The 22,478-nt window shown below is 35.9% G+C and overlaps 3 non-coding genes across 3 annotated transcripts; all 3 read left to right on the forward strand.

Annotated features, from left to right (window-relative positions):
* Nucleotides 1-1,992: 1,992 nt before the first annotated feature.
* TRNAP-UGG lies at nt 1,993-2,064 on the forward strand. The gene has a single exon. It is a non-coding gene; the product is annotated as a tRNA-Pro (tRNA).
* Nucleotides 2,065-3,901: 1,837 nt separating this feature from the next.
* TRNAA-UGC lies at nt 3,902-3,974 on the forward strand. Its single transcript has one exon. It is a non-coding gene; the product is annotated as a tRNA-Ala (tRNA).
* Nucleotides 3,975-22,150: 18,176 nt separating this feature from the next.
* Nucleotides 22,151-22,222, forward strand: TRNAP-UGG. Its single transcript has one exon. It is a non-coding gene; the product is annotated as a tRNA-Pro (tRNA).
* Nucleotides 22,223-22,478: the final 256 nt, after the last annotated feature.

Here is a 22,478-nt window from a genome sequence, read left to right on the forward strand (position 1 = left end):
TAATTAAGAATTCTGTGTATTCATTGTAAAGGGTTGATGATTAATTAAGAACTCCGTGTATTGATTGTATTGGGTTGATGATTAATTAAGAACTCCGTGTATTGATTGTATTGGGTTGATGATTAATTAAAAATTCTGTGTATTGATTGTAAAGAGTTGATGGTTTTCTTTCCCGTAAATCCTTGAACTTCCACCTATAAAAAAAGACGTACCTGAACAGAGTATTCTAATTGAATGCAAAAGTTATTCATGATCCAAAAGCTCAACAAAATGCTTTTAGCCCCTGACTCCCAACAAATATAGATTTCAAACTTGAGAGAAAAAATCATATCGAGTGAGAGATAAAAATGATAGATGTTCAAGAAGAGGAATTTGGTCTAGTGATATTATTCTTGCTTAGGGTGTGGGAGGAAATGGAGAACATGGATAAAATGAGCACACGCCGCTCTTAAAACAATTTGAACTCCTAGTAGCTTAAATAAAGTTGGTCTCCTCTAATAAAACAAGAATTTCTTTTATGATCATTAAATTCTTATAGACTCCAAGCTCAATATCATAAATACAATTATGCTTTATCTTGAATACGCCAAACATGAAACTAAAATGCGTTCAGTTTAACTCCATTTTATTGCCAATATTGAATGATGTGTATGGTATATTCTTGATTTACCTTAAAGTTCCTGTGGCACGATAGTTTATATTCGTTAAGCTTTTTGCAAAATTACAGTTAAAAGACAACAACGATGAACCTAGGTCTATTAATCATTTGAAAGACAATTTCTTTCTCCATCTTATCGGGAATAACAGTTCAACTAAATCCATATTATGTAAAGAAACAAGTTTACGACTCATAACACCAACTACCTAAATTATGACGTAAAAATTTGAAAACATAAGTTGTAGTTGATAATTACACAAAAATTTCCCTAAATCAATGCACTCGTGTTCAATTAGTCAATCCTAAGGAGTGTAACTAGCATAGAGTAATTGAAGCTCCACATGAAGCAATTTAAAGTTCCCGTTACTTAACTAAAGTTTATCTCATCTTTAATGAAGCATGATTTGCACTTAGGTTCATGAAATAATTATAGACTCCTACCCTGAGTACTATTAATGCAATTATGTTTCATATGAGTTTGTCATAAATGAAACTAAGGTGCATTTAGTACAACTTTATGTTGTCATACGAGGCAAAATAGAAGAATTAAATCAAATAAACTTATGAACTGAGCCGAATCAATCCAACCCAAAATAAAGTTGTTTCCTTTGTTCGGTTGTTTGTTTATTTGATAACCCTTACATGTAAAATATTAGACCATCAACTTTTCATTTTATAGCCGTCCAACCTCTCATAGAAAAATATATTTGAGTAGAAGCTATATTGGGCATTTAAGAAAAAGCATTTGGTTTAGTGGTACGACCCTCACTTAGGGTGCAACCTCAAATGCCCCTATGTCTAAATCTTTTCTTATCGAAGGACTTCATATTTATATAAACTTGTTGTTCCTATTATTTACTTTTCAAACATACCTCTTAACTTCTCTACACTAATTGTTGGGCAACAAAGTCGACATAAAGGAATTATAAAAGAGATATCAAAACTTGAGCATATTCGCAATGGCTTGGCCATTCAGCAACAACCTAAAGTCTTTCTTTACATCCCAAAGCTTTATACTTACCATCTCAGGAAATAAAGAAAAAAACAGAAGAAGAAAAACAAAAATTAAGGCGATTAAAACTATAATGATAATGCTCTTAATATCATTTCATGTTTCCCACTGTCAGTGAGTATGCCTATCCAAATCTTAAGTAGATCTAGTAGAAAGCTCTTTGTTCTTATTATGTTCTTGTTTTGTTCTCCAAGACACATTCTACATCCAAGGCTTCAGTTCGAGCGCATCGAGGACTTCATGTGTTTCCTGCAATACGACAAAATACGATTTTAATATCTAGGCCCAAGGATCCATACATACGTTTTAAGTGGCATAACTAGGGCATTTGGTCTAGTGGTATGATTCTCGCTTTGGGTGCGAGAGGTCTCGAGTTTGATTCTCGGAATGCCCCTTCAAGAGAGATTGTAGAATAAAACGAAGTAAATAAATCCAATAAAATGACACGAGTTAAATACATACATTCCCATGAAACTTTGATTGTGAATTGATAAGCCTTAAATAATCCAAATAATAATTGGATTAATATAATATCATTGCATTCCATGTCGAAATGATTCATAAGTTATACCTAATTTTCTCCGTTTTTGGAATTCCCATTTTGGACCTATTATTGAAATGATTCATAAGTTATACCTAATTTTCTCCGTTTTTGGAATTCCCATTTTGGACCTATTATTGATGACGAGATGTTTAGGATTTTGTGACATGAGAATTGTGGGGACGTAGCTCAAATGATATAGCGCTAGCTTTGAATGCGAGAGGTACGAAGATCAATACCCTGCATATCTCCAAAATGAAACTATCAATTATCAAATATGTTATTTCTTTTCAATTTTTCCTCACTCATGACATGTTGAATAGCGATATTTCTTCATTTTTAACTATTATTGATGACGGAAAATTAGGCTCAGATGGTAGAGCGCTCATTTAGCATGTGAGAGGTATGGGGATGGAGATACCCTGGATCTCCAAAAGAAACTATTAATCTTTCCTTATTTATGACATAATGAGCGGAGATATTTTTTTCATTTTCACAATTATTGACGACGAGACATTTAGGATTTTCTGACGTAAAAATCGTAGGGATATAGCTCAAATGGTAGAGCTTCCCATGTAGGAAGTACAGGATCGATACCATACTTCTCCAAATGAATCGATTACTAAATATATTATTTCTTTTCAATTTTTTAATATTTACTACATAATGAGCATAGATAGTTTTTCATTTTCATTATTATTGATGACGAGACGCTTAGGATTTTGTGACATAAGAATTGTGGGGATGTAGCTAAGATGGTAAAGTGCTCACTTTGTATGCGAGAGGTATGGGGATTGATTCCTTGCATCTCCAAAATAAAACTATCAATTATTAAATATATTTTCCACTTTCAGAAAATTTAGGGTTTTGTGATTCAAGAATAGTGGGTATTTAGCCCAGATGGTATAGCGCTCACATAAGGTGTAGGATCTATACCTGCATCTCCAAAAGAAACTATTTGTTATTAATATTTTATTTCTATTCAATCTTTCCTTATTATAACATAATGAGTCGAGATATTTTTTCATTTACATAATTATTGATGACGGGACGTTTAGGATTTTCTGATGTAAGAGTTATGCGGATGTAGATCAAATGGTAGAGCGCTCGCTTCTCGTGTGGGTAGTACGGGGATCAACACCTTGCATCTCCAAATGAATGAATTATTAAATATATTATTTCATTTCAAATTTTTCATATTTACGAACTATTTATTATTAAATATGTTATTTCTTTTCAATTTTTCCTTATTCATGACATGTTAAGTAGCATATTTCTTCATTTTCAATATTATTGATGATGGAAAATTTAGGATTTTGTGATGCAAGAATTGTGGAGATGTAACTCAGATGGTAGAGAGGTATAGGGATTGATACCCCGCATCTCCAAAAGAAACTCTATTCAATCTTTTCTTATTAGATATTTTTTCATTTTCACTATTATTGATGACGGGATGTTTAGGGTTTTCTGATGTAAGAATCAAGGGAATGTAGATTAGATTTTAGATCACTTTCTGAGCATGTGAGAGGTATAGGGATCCATACTTGCATCTCTAAAAGAAACTACTTGTTATTACTATTTTATTTCTATTCAATTTTTCCTTATTTATGACATAATGAGTAGCGATATTTTTTTCATTTTCACTATTATTGATGACAAGACATTTAGGGTTTTTTGTCATAAGAATCGTGGGGATGTAGCTCAGATGGTAGAGCGCTCGCTTTGCATGCGAGAGGTATGGGGATCGATACCCTGCATCTCCAAAATAAAACTATTTATTATTAAATATGTTATTTCATTTCAATTTTTCCCTTAGTCATGACATGTTGAGTAGTGATATTTCTTCATTTTCACTATTATTGATGATGAAAAATTTAGGATTTTGTAGTGCAAGTAATGTGGGGATGTAGCTTAGATGGTAGAGTGCTCACTTAGCGTGCGAGAGGTATGGGTATCGATATACCCCACATCTCGAGATTTAGGGTTTTTCATTTTCACTATTATTGATGACAAGACATTTAGCATGGGGATCAATACCTCCTATCTTCGAAAGAATCTATTTGTTATTAATATTGTATTTTTATTCAATATTTCCTTATTTATGACATAATGAACAAGAAACTATTTGTTATTAATGCTTTTACTTTGCATTAAATGAAGAAACTATTTGTTATTAATATTTTATTTTTATTCAATATTTCCTTATTTACGACATAATGAGCAGAGTATTTTTTTTTCGTTTTCACTATTATTAATGAATTTAAATATTTTATTTTTATTCAATATTTCCTTATTTATGACATAATGAGCAACAAACTATTTGTTATTAATATTTTTACTTTGCATTTGAATCTCTCGAAGAAACTATTTGTTATTAATATGTTATTTTTATTCAATATTTCCTTATTTATGACATAATGAGCAGAGTATTTTTTCGTTTTCACTATTATTGATGAATTTAAAGTTTTGTGATGTAAGAATGACGGATGTAGCTCAAATGGTTTTATTTCTATTTAATCTTTTCTTATTTTGACATACTGAGCAGATATATTTTTTTATTTGCACTATTATTGGTGATGGTAGGTTTAGGATTTTATGACGTAAGAATTGTGGGGATGTAGCTCAGATGGTAGAGCGCTTGCTTCGCATGTGAGAAGTACGGTGCGATACCCTGCATTTCCAAAGGAATCCTAGTATCAAATATTCTATTTCTATTTCAAATTTTTCTTATTTATGACATAATGAGCAGGGATAGTTTTCATTTTCACTATTGTTGATGATGGGACGTTTATGATTTTGTCATGTAAGAATTGTTTGGATGTAGCTAAGATGGTAGAGTGCACTCTTTGCATGGAAGAGCACCCCATCTCCAAAAGTAACTATTTGTTATTAATATTTTATTTTTATTCAATCTTTCCTTATTTATGACATAATGAGCAGAGATATTTTTAAAGGTATGATGTAAGAATTGTACGAATGTAGCTTAAATGGTAGAGCACTTGCTTTGCATGCAAGAGGTACGGGGATCGCTATCATGCATCTCCAAAGGAAAATTATCAATTATTAATCTTATTTATGACATAATGATCAAAGGGAGTTTTTCATTTTCACTATTATGGGTTTTGTTATGTAAGGACGGTAGAGATGTAGCTAAGATGGTTGAGTGAATCTCCCGAAGAAACTCATTAATATTTTATTTCTATTCAATTTTTCCTTATTTTTGACATAATGAGTAGAAATATTTTTTCATTTTCACTATTATTGATGACGTGTAGTTTTGAGTTTTGTTAGGTAAAAATTATGGGGATGTAGCTAAGATGGTAGAGTGCATCTCCGAAAGAAACTATCCGTTATTGATATTTTATTTCTATCTAAGATGGTAGAGTGCATCTCCTAAAGAAACTATCCGTTATTGATATTTTATTTCTATCTATTTTTCCTTATTTTTGACATAATGTCGTTATTAATATTTTATTTCTATTCAATTTTTCCTTATTTTTTACATAATGAGCAAAAATATTTTTTCATTTTCACTATTATTGATGGCAGTTTTGGGTTTTGTTAGGCAAGAATTGTGGGAATGTAGATAAGATGGTAGAGTGCTCTGTTTGCATGCGATTGGTATGGGGATCGATACCCCGAACACCCCGCTCTGTATTCCTAAGTGCTCTATAATATGGTGGTGCCTTAATGATATTTTATATGGATTGTATATGCCTTTAAATGTGGTTTGCTACACGCAAAAAAAAGATAGGGATAGTTAAATTTTTAAGTCACTTTTGAAAAGTATGGTGTGGGATAAGTTGGATTATTGCCTATTATTTCTAAGAATATATTAAGTCTTGGGACTAATGTTTGTCATTTGTAGAGATGACATATAATAGAGGAATTCATAGTACCGTTCTCCTTTAGAGCAATTCATAGTACCACTTATTGTTCTCCTTCTGAAGATGTTTATGGATTTAATCTGCCTATTATTTCTAAGAATATTAAGTCTTGGGACGAATGTTTGCCATTGGTAGAGATGACATATAATAGAGCAACTCTTCATAGTACCGTTCTCCTTTAGAGCAATTCATAGTACCACTCATTGTTCTCCTTTTGAAAATTTTTATGGATTTAATCCACTTACGCCTCTTGATTTGCTTCCTATTAATTCTAATATTTTTGTGAGTAAAGCAACCACAAGGCAGATCTGATCAAAACTGTAACAACCCAAAATTTTCTACTTAATTTAAGGTTGTTATTGTCTACGTGCCATAAACATTAAATGCGGAAGACTTCATTTAAATTCCATAAAACATAATCTTTATCTTAAAACACAGCCATGGACTTATATGTTTCGAAAACATCTTTAAAACGAACAAAAGACTAAATAAAATAAATAAGCGTTTAAGTTAAAAACATCCTATTCTAGCCTAAGTATAAGAAAATAAATACCACTATCCTATGCATGTACCATGGTCTTGAGTTGTGATACCGTCATCGTACAGGAATACCTTGCCTTAACCTGAAAAATGTAGTAGCACATGGCTTGAGTATTTAAAGAAATACTCAATAAGTGTTCCCACTATTGGGGTTAAATACAACAATCACATGCAATGAGATGATAAGACCTATCTTTCATTCCGTTTTCCCTACGGTGCTGTCCTAACGGGTAATTTTGGACGTGTACCATATACTCTACACACAGCCCATACGTGCGAGTATGGGCTCACCAGCTAGTTCGCACACCACTGGGCCACTTTCCTTATCTGGTGGGCATACTCTGGGAGCCCCTTAGGCCGGACACCCGCTAGAACTAGTAACCGTCACGGTAGCGCTATGCAAAGCATAACGATCGTTGTCCTGCTATTGGATGTACGCGTTCGTACCCTCGTGATGGGATAGGGGTATCCCCCAAATGCATGAGCACACATAATGCATGAGGTCCCAAAACTTTTCCATTTTCATTATCCTTTAATACAACCCCACTAGCATTGTGTACATATCATATCATTTTTTATATCGTTTCAGATATCGTTCATCATTCATGTCATATCGTTTCTCATTCTTTAGTTCTCAAATCATACATAATTCTAACGGGGTTATATTTCATGACATTTATTGTAATTTCATGTCATTCATATCATGTTCTATATACACAATTTAAGAGACCTAACATAACATGCTTTTAACATATCATTTCATCATATACACATCATACCATGACATATTGCATCACAATGTATCATATCATAAACAAGTCATAACGTAAACACTTCGTAGTCATATCATTCTCTAACTTATCATAGCCTTAACATTCTTATACCTATCACAGACATATCATTACGTGAACGTACCTTAGTCATCTCATCACAAGAACTTAACCTAACGCTATCATTCTATCAATTTATTACAAACCTATCCCTTTCTATCCGTAACCTAACCGTATTCTTCAATCAATCTCTCTTATCCATATCACTCCAATATGCAACCTAACCTTAACGTTTCATGAACGTATTTTACTCCTATCGTTACATTTCGTTTTGTGCATCATTCTTGTATCCTATCTCAAACATATCCTTGAATACATTGTACCGTAATTATTATCATACAATTCACATATTATAACATATACATAACATATAGAAAGCATATCGATCCACAGACAATTCACACATATCAATATATATGACACGTGCAGAACCACAGGGCACGTGTCAACATTAAATACAACCATCCCGATAGTAAGGTCACTTGCCTAGTTAGCTTAAGTCGTTGTCACATATATATCTTTAATGAAAGTTTGATTCCGTCCTTTGAAATCCAAGTCAACCTATGTGAGCCCATGACATTAGTTTCAAGTTTGAATCTATAAAATTATTTCTCTAATTTATATTATTAAAATTCTGATATTTAAGACAAAATTTAATGGAGTTCCATGCCCTCTCATATTTACTGTTTTGTTTTTAAATTCTGTTCAACAACTCTTCCCCCAATCTTCCCTCCTCCTTCTTTGTGATTATTTTCAATTCTGTAAACATTTTGAATTATGTAAATAAGATATTACTTTAACTCTATATTTATTTTTAGTCTGTAAACCAATATTATTGACCAATTTTAATCTTTGGCTACTATCTTACACATTTATGGATTTGCCAACTAAAATTTCAACTAAAATTTTATTGATTCTAACCTTATTTTATAACTTCCAATGCTAACAAAAAAAATCTAATTAATTGAATATGGGATCTGATTATCACATCTGGTAAAATAGGAAAGAAATTTGATCCTAAATTAATTTCTTATAACCATAATTTCTTTTCTCCTTAATTAATTTCTTTTAAAAAAAAGAAATCTGACTTAGGATTTTACCTAATAACAGACCAAAATCTCTCCAGGTAAATCTTCTATTTAAACACAATTTTACTTTTTCTCAAATCTAACATTCTTTCCTCTTTATTTTTTTTGGATGAAATGGTGAGGTCGAGGAAAGAGGATGCCGGTTGGGATGAGAGGTTAGTGGGGAGAATTGGGTAAATTTTATTTTAATTTTATTTTTAAGTAATTTAAATATTTTGGTGAGTAAAGCAACCAAGGTCTAATCAAAACATTGCATAAAATTGATCTCTCAAGTTGAGAAGTTTTCTTTAAAAATCTGAGCATCATCTCTGCCATTTCTAAGTTTCAAGCAATTGTTGAGGTAGAATTGCATCTAAGCCCTTCCGTCTTTCAAGTTCGATTGTGTGGTTGAGTGAAATTCTCAACCTTCTACTTATTTGCGGTGTTTCTTCTCTTCCTATTCATGGTAATTTATCCTAATACAAACAAGTTTGTTTTTTTAGGGAATGTATTAAGCACATGGGTTTAGTAATTAACGGTAGACTTTTGTATAAAATGAACTAAATACAAATGGAGTAAGTATGTATAACAATAAAAGAGGAATTATGTTTACTAGCACATTTTTTTTTTAAACATGAGATAGAAGTAAAGCGAAGTAATAAAAAGAAAATACATAAACTTAAAAGAAGTTAATCCCATTTTACAATATAAATATTGTTAAATGGTAGTAAAGAAGTAGTTTTAACATATCAATGTAGGTTTTGAAAACTAAAATTAAAAAATTAAAAAATTAAAAATAAATATAAAATAAAAGTCGTTTTCAAAAACTTTTGTGGTGAAATTTTACTTAAAATTAAAACGTTTGTTTCAACATTTATTCTAAAGGAATGCATATACTTGGCTATGCAACTTCAACCAAACAAATTTGAGCTGGGTCATTCATAATCTCAAACCTATGAGGTAGGAATTATAGGATATGAACTTTATTTATGTCAATATTTGTTAATAATATTAATTGAAGTACAACTAACTTTATTTATGTCAATATATTTTAATAATATTAATTGAAGTACATCCCATTGATTTGAAGAACAAATTCTACTATGTGATGGACAATGTGAAATTAACGTGACAATAATAGTAGGTTCTAAAGCACAAAAAAAAAAAAAACACGTGGATAATTTCAAATCATGAGGCACACAAAACACATGGACTAGCAACTAAAAATTATTGATCCACTACCAGGGCATTTGGTCTAGTGGATAAATTTCAAATCTTGAGTTCGATTCACGAAATGCCCCCACAATTATATCAAATTAAATAGTTGTCACAGCACAGGCTAAGCGCTTGTGCTTGCGAGATCCCGAGCTCAATGTTGTCACACCACAAGCTAGGCACTCATGCTTGCGACTTTCCGAGCTAGATCCAGATTAATTCGACAGTGGCATAAGCAACCGCGCTCGTGCTTGCGACATCCCGAGCTCACGTAAGAGGACTTGGATCTAGATTACTTCGGTAGTGGCATAAGCAACCGCCTTGTATTCGCCCTCCATACTAGAACAAGAAACTGTCGAATTCGCCCTCCATACTAGAACAAGAAACTGTCGATTATTTCCTTATACTTCAGGAGATAAGATTGCCCCCAAAGATAATATGGAGGCTGACTATTTATAGTAAAGATATACTAAATATTTATATATAATTTCCTTGAACTCGAGGAGATAAGATTGCCACCAAAGATATCAATAGTGTCATGTAGATAACCGAGTGTCATGTAAATAACCGAGTGTCATGTAAACTGATGGGTTCCACTAATAGAGATATATATACTAAATATTTATATATAGTGGGCGCAGAAAAACTAAGCTCTAGAGAGTTGGATAGGGAGGCTAAAAGCATGGAGGCTGACTATTTATAGTAAAAATGTGATAGACATATATATATACTAAATATTTATATATAGTAGGTGTAGAAAAACTAACCTCGAGAGAGGGATATGGAGGCTGAAAGCATGGAGGCTGACTATTTATAGTAAAAATGTGATAGACATATATACTAAATATTTATATATAGTAGGTGTAACGGTACACCTTCTGAGGAGAGAGGAGAGAGAAAAAAAAAAAAGGGGCCCCGCCGAAAATCACGAGATTTCGGCGGGATCCACTAGGGTTCCCGTAAACCCTAGGGGTGGCCACCGCCTTTAGGGAGAAGGGGGCGCTAGTGTGGGGGGAGGCAAGAGGAAGCCAACGCGCCACTGGAGAACGGACGAGCGACGACGCATCCACCGGCGACGATAGCCAAGCCCTGCGAGTTGGACCGTCGGGACCTTTGGACGAGGGAGACGCAGCGCAGGCGCGGGTTCCCCAGCATTCGGCGAGACCTCTCAGCCGGCGTGCAGCTCGCGTTCGGACACCACCCCAGAGCCTCGTCCCCTTTGTGGCCCAAGCCGGAGGCGTTCCAGAAACCCTGCGCCGGCGGTGTTCGTCGCAGCCATCGGTTTCTGCTCCACCGGCGGCTTCGCGAACCTCCGGTTCGGCCAAGTGCGGCTTGGCGGCTCGACATCCGAATAGTATACCGATTCCTAGGTTTTCGACCCTTCCGAAGCCATTTCCGCCCTCGTTTCAACCATTTGAGAAGGTAGTTAGGCGCTGGAGTTAGCGTTGTGGGCGACTTCGGTCAAGGCCAAGGAGGTAAGTAACCTTACTGTTGGCGTTAGTTATTGTGTATGTTGGTGCGTGCCCTGTGGCCCTTGCATGCACCATATGTTGTTGCTGTATGTTAGGTTGGATGTTTCTTGCCGTGAAATGCTATATGCATGCTTTGTTTATGTATGTGATTCTTGCAGTGAATTGCTATGTATGCCATGTTTAGGAATATGATGTTGTGACGCGTTTTGTCGCCCTGTGTGTATGATGAGCTTGATTGACATGTCATGATTGTAATGAGAACCCCACATGCCATGAATAAGATGACTAGTATGCTAGGATATGCTTGCTCAATGTGGTCCCGGTTATGCTATGATATGCTTGCCTACTGTGAACCCGGTTATGCTATGTAATGCGGCGAGGGGATGGAGCGTCGTAGGTGTAATGCCATGGAGGTAAACCTTAAGAACCTCATGCACGCTATGGTTATGAACTTGGGGCACTCCCCCGTTATGCTACTGATGGGAAGGATGCGTATATTCGATATTGTGTTCGCCACGATATCATGCAGGCCCTCCTTATCTGTGGCGTCCGGTATTGTATGTCATACATACCCGACCAAGCCAGGCCCAGGGAGCTCGCTTGCGAGCTCGCCTGGTGGGTCCACAGTCACACACGTGGGCCATGTGTGGAACATTACCATGCATCCACCCCCGCCCGGACAAGGCAAGGGCCTAAGGCCATGGGAAGGAATGGAAGACAGACCTCTCTCCCAGTTCCGTTCGTCTAGCAGTGTGCGGCATGTATGGTAACGATGTGTGACATGTATGGGTATTTCTGTGTGACTTGTATGGGTATTTCTGTGTGACATGTATGTGTGTTGCGTGCGTCTTGTATGTGTATCATGTGCGACATGTAGATGTACTGTGTGCGACTGCTTATATCCGAATGTATGAAATATGCTTAACCCCAACAGTGGGGCGACTTACTGAGTATTTTATATAATACTCAAGCCACGTGCTACCAATATTTTCAGGAAAGGGCAAGGCTCCCATGTACGGGTGACGGTGGAGGAGGCGAAGGGCCATGGAAATCTTGAGGAGGGTTTGTCGTGCCGTAGCGCCTGTTGGGTTCTCTTGAGTTCTTAGTTTTGCGAAGTGTTTGTTTAGTCTCTGTTGATTTTCTTCTAGGCTAGGTTGTCGCAATTGATTTTCTAGGTATGAACTGCTTAAATTGATGAATGCATTTTCGTTAGCGAGACTGTCCCATGTGAGCCCTTTTCCTGTTGATTTGACGAGTATAAGGTAACGTCGCTAATTAGGGTGGGGAAAATTAGGGGCGTTACAGTAGGCGTAGAAAAACTAACCTCGAGAGAGAGGGATATGGAGGCTGAAAGCATGGAGGCTAACTATTTATAGTAAAAATGTGATAGACATATATATACTAAATATTTATATATAGTAGGCATGGAAAAACTAACCTCGAGAAAGAGGGATATGGAGGCTGACTATTTATAGTAAAAATGTTATAGACATATATATACTAAATATTTATATATAGTAGGCGTAGAAAAACTAACCTCGAGAAAGAGAGATATGGAGGCTGAAAGCATGGAGGCTGACTATTTACCGTAAAAATGTGATAGAAGCATGGAGATGTGATAGAAGCATGGAGATTGACTATTTATAGTAAAAATGTGATAGAGATATATATATAAATATTTATATATAGTAGGCATGGAAAAACTAACCTCGAGAAAGAGGGATATGGAGGCTGACTATTTATAGTAAAAATGTTATAGACATATATATACTAAATATTTATATATAGTAGGCGTAGAAAAACTAACCTCGAGAAAGAGGGATATGGAGGCTGAAAGCATGGAGGCTGACTATTTACCGTAAAAATGTGATAGAAGCATGGAGATGTGATAGAAGCATGGAGATTGACTATTTATAGTAAAAATGTGATAGAGATTTATATATAGTAGGAAAACTAACCTCCTTCGATATGGAGGCTGACTCTATTTATACTAAAAATGTGAAAAGTTGGATATGGAGGTTGACTATTTATAGTAAAAATCTAATAGATATATATATACTAAATATTTATATATAGTAGACGGTTATATTAAAGCAATATATATATATATAATAAACTGAAATCATATATATACCCATTAGTCAGTGCTTCCATAATATATATTTCTCATTCTTCATATCCTCTCGTTGCATACCTTGAAGTCATTAATACAACTTTTAGTCAATATTTCTCTTTACATTTTCTCTATCAAGTTTTTTGTGTTCATTTAGATCGAGTGTGTGCATTGTTGTGTGATCCTAATAACTAGTATCAGAGCGAGACAAGATTCACCATGATCGTGAAGATGAAAAGTTCAAAGACAAGAATTGAAAAGTTTGATGGATTCGATATCAGTTTCTAGAAGATGCAGATTGAAGATTATCTGTACCAGAAAGATCTTCAGAAATCCCTTTTGGGGGTGAAGCTCGATACCATGACCACAAAGGAGTGGAAGCTTAACGATAGTCACGCCTTAGGGTTGATTTGGTTGACGCTGTCCAAAAACATGACGTTCAACATCATCAAAGAGAAGACGACATTGGGCCTATTGAAGGTGTTGTAAAACATGTACGAAAATTCGTCGGCTTTGAACAAGGTGTATTTGATGCAGAGGTTGTTCAATCTACAAATGTCTGAAGGTAGCTTTGTTGCAGATCATATAAATTAGTTCAACGTGATTGTCAGTTAATTGAGCTTAGTGGAAATTATGTTAAAAAATGAAATTAAAGCATTGATTTTGATGTCATCTTTACCCAAATCGTGGTATACTGTTGTTGCTGCAATCAATAGTTCACGAGGATATGATAAACTGAAGTTTGATGAAATTCGAGATGTCAGTGAAAGTATTCCCAAACGAGAAGTAAATTAAAGAGTCCAAACAAACATGAGCGATCAAAATCAAGGAATCGAGAAAATTCTCCGGACAAATAGAACGTAAAGTGTTGAAATTGTGGAGAAAAATGACACTTTCGGACAGATTGTACAAAATTGAAGAAAAGCAAAATCACAAATTTGAAGATGACATTGATTCTATATATTCAGCAGAAGATACTGAGGATGCTCTAATTCGTAGCATGAATAGCCCAACTGAATTCTGGATTTTAGAATCAGTTGCATCGTTTCATTTGTCTTCAAGTAAGAAATTGTTTCAAAATTTTAAATAAGGAAATTTTGGAAAGGTGTATCTTGTCGACAACAAAACGTTGGAGATTGAAGGGAAGAGAGATGTTTTCATACAAACTCTAGCAGAAAATGGGTGGACGTTATAAGATGTCAGATATATTCCTAATCTCAAGAAGAATCTGATCTCTATTGGTCAGTTGGATAGCACAGGTTATGCAGCCGAGTTTGGAAAGAGTTTGGGGAAGATTGTGAAGGGTGTCATGGTGGTAGCATGACACAAAATCTGGAACCCTATACACCAATGTAGGGGGTATAAACATGGTTGCTATTGGTAAGTGTGCTTTCAATTAAAGTCTACTTGAATTGGAAGCACTCTGAGCAACAACAATCATGTTTATACACCCTACAGTAGTGTCAATAGACTTGCACATATGAGATTCAAAAAAATTAAGATGATGGCTGCGAATGGAGTTTTAGAAGGCCTAAAATCTATTGATATGGGTGTTTGTGAGAGTTGCGTTATGAAAAAATATAAACGAGTTAGCTTCACAAAAGCTGCCAGAGAACCATAGAAAGTGCGATTGGAAATGGTCCATACAGACGTTTGGGACCATCTCCAGTTTCATCATTTTGAGTACCAAAATTTCATTGGTTAGATGTCTCGCATTTTGCAGTAATAACTCTCTGTTGTCCTAAGGCTATTCAGATATCTCGCTACCACTCTTTTCCTCCTCACCATATCTAAACACTATAACTCTGATCCAGTATTGTCTTATATGGTTAACATTCACTCTTTAATGTCCAAAGATATTTTATAACTACCACGGAACTCAAAATATTAAATAAATTCATACCAGTTTTAAAACATATCATATACTTCGAAATAGAGTTAGACTGCTTACTTGATCGTGGGGAGACGTGTCATCAAACTAAGTCATAGAGATATACGACTCTTTATTCTAAGAAAAATCTATATAACCTAAAATTCGACCGCTCTAATATAAATCTGTCACAACCCAAATTTGGAGGGTTCAAACCTCAACTAGAAACTAAAATTGAAAGGGAAAACAAATAAAAATAAAAATAAATTAACATAAAATAAGAAACTGCTATAAAATTAAAATAAGATTTAGAGTTTAATCTATCTATACAAACATATTTTTCTCTTTATTTATAATTAGTCATAAAAAGAAATAATGGGTAGTTCCTTTGCTAGATTGAAATCCAAGTTCTTCACAGAACTCTACAAAATTTCTCTCTAACTCTCTTTCACAACCATTCCCCATCTTTATTTTCTTCTTTTTCAAAACAATTTAATGATCATAAGAGAAATACATGTCAAACACTCACAAAGTATGACATGTGGAGGGGCTACATTGCACGCATTGTTAATACCTCATACAATTCATCCAACCAAGCCAATAGTAACACCATTCACCTGGTTAGCCTAAAGCGAAGTCACTAAATTTCCTATATAGATGTTCGTTAGATCATACTCATCGATGTCTAGTTCCAAAGCTAAATCCAAACTGACTTCCTTCACTCTCTTTCTTTTTCTCCTTCTTTATTCAAATCCACATGGGTTAGGGATAAAGAAAGGATGAGTTGGAGATTGAGAAATGGGAAGAGAAATAAAGAATGTGATGGAGGAAGAGGAGGAAATTGGAGGAATTGGATAACAGTGATAAAATGAGCACGCACGCAACTCTTAAGCCAGTTTGAACTCCTAGTACCTTAAATAAGTTGGTCTTTTCGAATAAAACATAAATTTCTCTTATGATCATTAAATTCTTATAGATTCCAAACTTAATATCATTAACACAATTATGTTTTATCTTGAACACGCCAAACATGAAACTAAAATGAGTTCAGTTTAACTCCATTTTATTGCCAATATTGAATGATGTGTAGGGTATATTACTGATTTACCTTAAAGTTCTTGTGGCATGATAGTTCATATTAGTTAAGCTTTTTGCAAAATCACAGTTAAAAGACAACAACGATAACCTAGGTTTATTAGTCATTTCAAAGACAATTTCTTGATCGATCTTATCCGAGTTCAACTAAATCCATATTATGCAAAGAAACAAGTTTATGACCCATAATAACAACTACCTAAATTATGACCTAAAATAGAGGCGGGAACAGAACAGAGAATAGGAATGAGAAGGGCGCCACAGAGAATAGGAATGAGAAGGGCACCAAAATAGGAGGCGGAACATAACAGAGAATAGGAATGAGAAGGGCACCAAAATAGGAGGCGGAACAGAACAGAGAATAGGAATGAGAAGGGCACCAAAATAGAGGCGGGAACAGAACAGATAATAGGAATGAGAAGAATAGAGAATAGGAATGAGAAAGGGCACCAAAATAGAGGCGGGAACAGAACAAAGAATATGAATGAGAAGGGCACCACAGAGAATAGGAATGAGAAGGGCAAAAAAATAGGAGGCGGAACAGAACAGAGAATAGGAATGAGAAGGGCACCAAAATAGAGGCGGGAACAGAACAGAGAATAGGAATGAGAAAGGGCACCAAAATAGAGGCGGAACAGAGAATAGGAATGAGATATGAGAAGGGGGGCACAAAATAGAGAGGCGGAACAGGGAATAGGAATGAGATGGGGGACACCAAAATAGAGGCTGAATAGGGAATAGGAATGAGAAGGGGGCACCAAAATAGAGGGAGAACAGAGAATAGGAATGAGAAGGGGGGCACCAAAATAGAGAGGCGGAATAGAGAATAGGAATGAGAAGGGGGGCACAAAAATAGAGAGGCGGAACAGAGAAAAGGAATGAGAAGGGGGCACAAAAATAGAGAGGTGGAACAGAGAATAAGAATGAGAAGGGGGCACCAAAATAGAGAGGTGGAACAGAGAATGGGAATGAGAAGGGCACCAAAATAGAGAGGCGGAACAGTGAATAGGAATGAGAAGGGGGGAACAGAGATTAGGAATGAGAAGGGCACCAGGAACAGAGAATAGGAATGCGAAGGGAGGCACCAAAACAGAGAGGCGGAATAGAGAGTAAGAATGATGAGGGGGGACCAAAATAGAGAGGCGGAACAAAGAATAGGAATGAGAAAGGCACCAGGAACAGAGAATAGGAATGCGAAGGGGGGCACCAAAACAGAGAGGCGGAATAGAGAGTAATAATGATGAGGGGGGGACCAAAATAGAGAGGCGGAACAAAGAATAAGAATGAGAAGGGAACCAGGAACAGAGAATAGGAATGAGAAGGGGGGCACCAAAATAGAGGCAGAACAGGTAATAGGAATGAGAAGGGGGGCACCAAAATAGAGGCGGAACAGGGAATCGAAATGAGAAGGGGGCACCAAAATGGAGGCGGAACAGAGAATAGGAATGAGAAGGGGGGCACCAAAATAGAGAGGCGGAACAGAGAGTAGGAATGAGAAGGGGACACTAAAATAGGGAGGCGGAGAAGGGGGCACCAAAATAGAGAGGCGGAATAAAGAGTAGGAATGAGAAGGGAGACGCCAAAATAGAGAGGCAGAACAGAGAATAGGAATGAGAAGGGGGCAGAAAAATAGAGAGGCGGAACAGAGAATAGGAAAGAGAAGGGGGGCATCAAAATAGAGAGGCGGAACAGAGAATAAGAATGAGAAAGGCACCAAAAAATAGAGGCGGAACAGAGAATAAGAATGAAAAGGGGGCACCAAAATAGAGAGGCGGAACAGAGAATGAGAATGACCAAAATAGAGAGGCGGAACAGAGAATGGGTATGAGAAGGGCACCAAAATAGAGAGGCAGAATAGAGAATGGGAATGAGAAGGGCACCAAAATAGAGAGGAATAGGAATGAGAAGGCACCAAAACAGAGAGGCGAGAACAGAGAATAGGAATGAGAAGGGCACCAAAAATTAGAGGCGGAACAGAGAATAGGAATGAAAAGGGCACCAAAATTTTCAGTGAATCGTATAAGGACGAAGGAACTAGTAGGTTCGATTTTGGGTCTGTTTGAACTAAAATTTGAGACTCACTGGCCTAAAGTCCATTTGTGGTAAAGAAAAAAAACCTTTCGTGGCCCAATCCTCATTCGCAACTTGTATCCAACCATTTCATTTTCAACCTATACGCATGCTCCGAGTCCAACTCACGTAAATAGTCGAAGGGGGGCACCAAAATAGAGAGGCAGAACAGAGAATAGGAATGAGAAGGGGGGCACCAAAATAGAGAGGCGGAACAGAGAATAGGAATGAGAAGGGGGGCACCAAAATAGAGAGGCGGAACAGAGAATAGGAATGAAAAGGGGGGCGGAAAAATAGAGAGGCGGAATAGAGAATAGGAATGAGAAGGGGGGCAGAAAAATAGAGAGGCGGAATAGAGAATAGGAATGAGAAGGGGGGCACCAAAATAGAGAGGCGGAACAGAGAATAAGAATGAGAAGGGCACCAAAAAATAGAGGCGGAACAAAGAATAGGAATGAAAAGGGCACCAAAATTTTCAGTGAGTCGTATAAGAAAGAAGGAACTAGTAGGTTCGATTTTGGGTCCGTTTGAACTAAAATTTAAGACTCACTAGCCTAAAGTCCATTTGTGGTAAAGAAAAAAAACTTTTCGTGGCCCAATCCTCATTCGCAACCTGTATCCAACCATTTCATTTTCAACCTGTACGCATGCTCCGAGCCCAACTCACGTATATAGTTAGAAGATCCAGCCCACAACCAGTGGGAAGCATTTGTTCTAATCCGACAAACAAGTCAACTGTGCGAAATTCAGACTCCATGGACAATAGCACTGTATGCTCGAATCATGTTTGGAAGAAATTTTTTAGATAACTTGAGCAAGGAAGTACGTTAAAAATAAGTTAAAATAAAGCAATATTATAAGTTAAAAGCGAATAAGCAACAACAATGGATTTGATAGCATATAACCCAGGTAGGAAGAATTGACAACTAGTCACATTCTTCTATAATACATTTTGGGAAATTTTAGTCCGAGTGGTGTAGATATGATTTTGATGACTAGTCATACACCCCATAGTGGCACAACAATAATAGTAAAGATCTATCTAACATGAAAGCAAGTAAAAGGGGTTTGGAATGAGCATGCTGCCTTGGACAACAAATTATTTACAAAAATGGCTGAGACATGCAACATGCAGCCATAGACAACATGCCTTAGTAAATCGTGATCATGACATCTGTCCCCACACAATTTATTGATATCTCTATCAACCAACTCTTTATAAACTCAGCATTGTAGGATGAGGCTAACTTTAGGTCTCTCGTTGTGCTTCCAGCTGATCTCAAAATGAGGAGTCTCTTCCAATCTACTAGGAGCTATTGAAAATCACTTCTCGATTCGTTGACTCTTCATGTCTTCTCTGTTGGTGTCTTCCCTACTTTCTTCGCATGAAAATTTTTCTTCTTTGCATGACATCATACCACCTGCTTCTACTTGATGTCTTCTTGGTCAGAATAATAATGTTTCAAGTTACTGATGTGGACAACAAGGTTAGTCTGCATCCATAAGAGCAATTGGATCCTATATGATGTCTTCATAATCTTGTGGATAACATCGACTAGTCCATAGTATTTTCGCACCAGTCTTTGGTTCTTGTTGCTTTGAACTCGAAGTTGATCTGACGTTAACTTATACGAACTCTCTATTTTTCTTGAAATTATTGTTGTTGTCGCTTCTGACTGACCACTCTCTTCGTCCGTCTGTTATTTCTTTGTGAACATGTGTTGCTTCAGTAGCTTGTTTTTGTCTTCCTTCTCCAATAGAGGCATTGGCCTGATGTCGTTGCCCAGCATTTGAGTGATCACTGACAAGAGCCTTTGCCGGTCTAATAAACTCAACTGTTAACAAGTCATTTAGCTTTTCATAGAATTTAGCTAGCTCAGGCTCAGCCGCATGACATTTGTTTGTGGCAGGCAATCTCGACTACAACATAAAACTAATCTTGTGATTTATCTCTCCTAGTGGGGATAAATCCATTATCTGACCTTCTTGTTTTGCGTCGTGGTCTTCATGTAGTGGCAACAAGGTTAATGTTGAGGTTGGCTCACTCGAGCCCCCCTTTTCAATTACTACAATAGTAGCAAGCGTAGATTCATCATGGCTAAGATTCTTTCTCAACTGTAGTATCGACATCATTTTAACCCCTCTTGGTTGATGGATATTTTTCTGAATGATCGTCGGATTAGACTCTGTTACTACTAGGCATTTTGCTAGGGACATGTAAATGACTTTGTGTTCAAGTAGGACGTTCATCCCTAACACGACATCGAAGTCATCTATTTCAACTATCAAAAAATGATTTGCCTAGTCCAAGGCTCCAGCTTGATTAGAGTTCACATTGTGACTTTTAAGACAGGTAAAGCTTCCAATTTGACGACATTCATCTTTCCTGTATCTCGATGCCAAAGGATGTTAAAATACTTTGCATTGGTCTTAATCATGAGTTATGGGTGGTTCTAGAGTCGACAATGGTGTTCCTTGCTACTTTATGCTTTATCCAGCCTCGACATACATAATATATATATATATATATATATATTCTTTTAACTATAACACATATGGTCCATGAAAGAATTGTAACTCTTATGCTCATTAATATTATAATGGTTACTACCTAAATTATAACCTAATGTTAAAGAATCGATGTTCAATTAGCCAACCCTAAATTTGTAATCTTGGTAGAGTGATTGAAATTACAAGGGGAGTAGTTTAAACTCCTAGTACCTTAAATGAAGTTGATCTCTTCTAATAAAACATGAATCTCTTATATATCATTAATAAAAATTATGCTTCATCTTCAACCTTTCAAACACGAAACTAAAAGCGCGTTCAATTGAACTCCATTTTATTGTCATCTTGAATGATGTGTAGGATTTGAAACTAAAACCTTTCAAACACGAAACTAAGGTGCATTCAATACAACTTATGAACCAAACCGAGGAAAAATAAAAGAATTAAATCAAACAAACTGATGAACCAAACCGAATCAATCCAACCCAAATTGATTAGTTTGTTTCCTTTGTTGGGTTGTTTGTTTATTTGAATACCCTTGTATATTATAACAATTCAATATAACATGCCTTACTTACAAGTAAAATATTAGACCATCAACTTTTCATTTTATAGCCGTCCAACCACTTAGAGAAAAATATATTTGAGAAGAAGCTAAAAATATTGGGTATTTAAGAAAAGGCATTTGGTTTAGTGGTACGACCCTCACTTAGGGTGCAACCTCAAATGCCCCTATGTCTAAATCTTTTCTTCTCGAAGGACTTCATATTTATATAAACTTGTTGTTCCTATTATTTACTTTTCAAACATACCTCTTAACTTCTCTACACCAATTGTTGGGCAACAAAGTCGACATAAAGGAATTAGAAAAGAGATATCAAAACTTAAGCATGTTCGCAATGGCTTGGCCATTCAGCAGCAACCTAAAGTCTTTCTTTACATTCCAAGGCTTTATACTTACCATCTTAGGAAATAAAGAAAAAAAGAAGAAGAAAAACAAAAATTAAGGCGATTAAAACTATAATGATAATGCTCTTAATATCATTTCATGTTTTCCACTTTTTGTAAGTATGCCTATCCAAATCTTAAGTAGGTCTAGTAGAAAGCTCTTTGTTCTTATTATGCTCTTGTTTTATTCTCCAAGACACATTCTACATCCAAGGCTTCAATTGAAGCGCATCGAGGACTTCATGTGTTTCCTACAATACGACAAAATACGACCTTAATATCTAGGCCCAAGGATTCATACATACGTTTTAAGTGGCATAACTAGGACATTTGGTCTAGTGGTATGATTCTCGCTTTGGGTGCGAGAGGTCTCGAGTTTGATTCTCGGAATGCCCCTTCAAGAGAGATTGTAGAATAAAACGAAGTAAATAAATGCAATAAAATGACACAAGTTAAATACATACATTCCCATGAAATTGAGAATGTGAATTGATAAGCCTAAAATAATCCAAATAATAATTGGATTAATATAATATCTATGTCCGAAATAATTCATAAATTATACCTAATTCTCTCCCATTTTTGAATTCCCATTTTGGTCCTATTATTGATGACGAGAAGTTTAGGTTTTGTGACATTAGAATTGTGGGGA

The sequence above is a fragment of the Cucurbita moschata genome, unplaced genomic scaffold (genome assembly GCF_002738365.1).
Source record: "Cucurbita moschata cultivar Rifu unplaced genomic scaffold, Cmos_1.0 Cmo_Scf00004, whole genome shotgun sequence".
Classification (NCBI taxonomy): domain Eukaryota; kingdom Viridiplantae; phylum Streptophyta; class Magnoliopsida; order Cucurbitales; family Cucurbitaceae; genus Cucurbita; species Cucurbita moschata.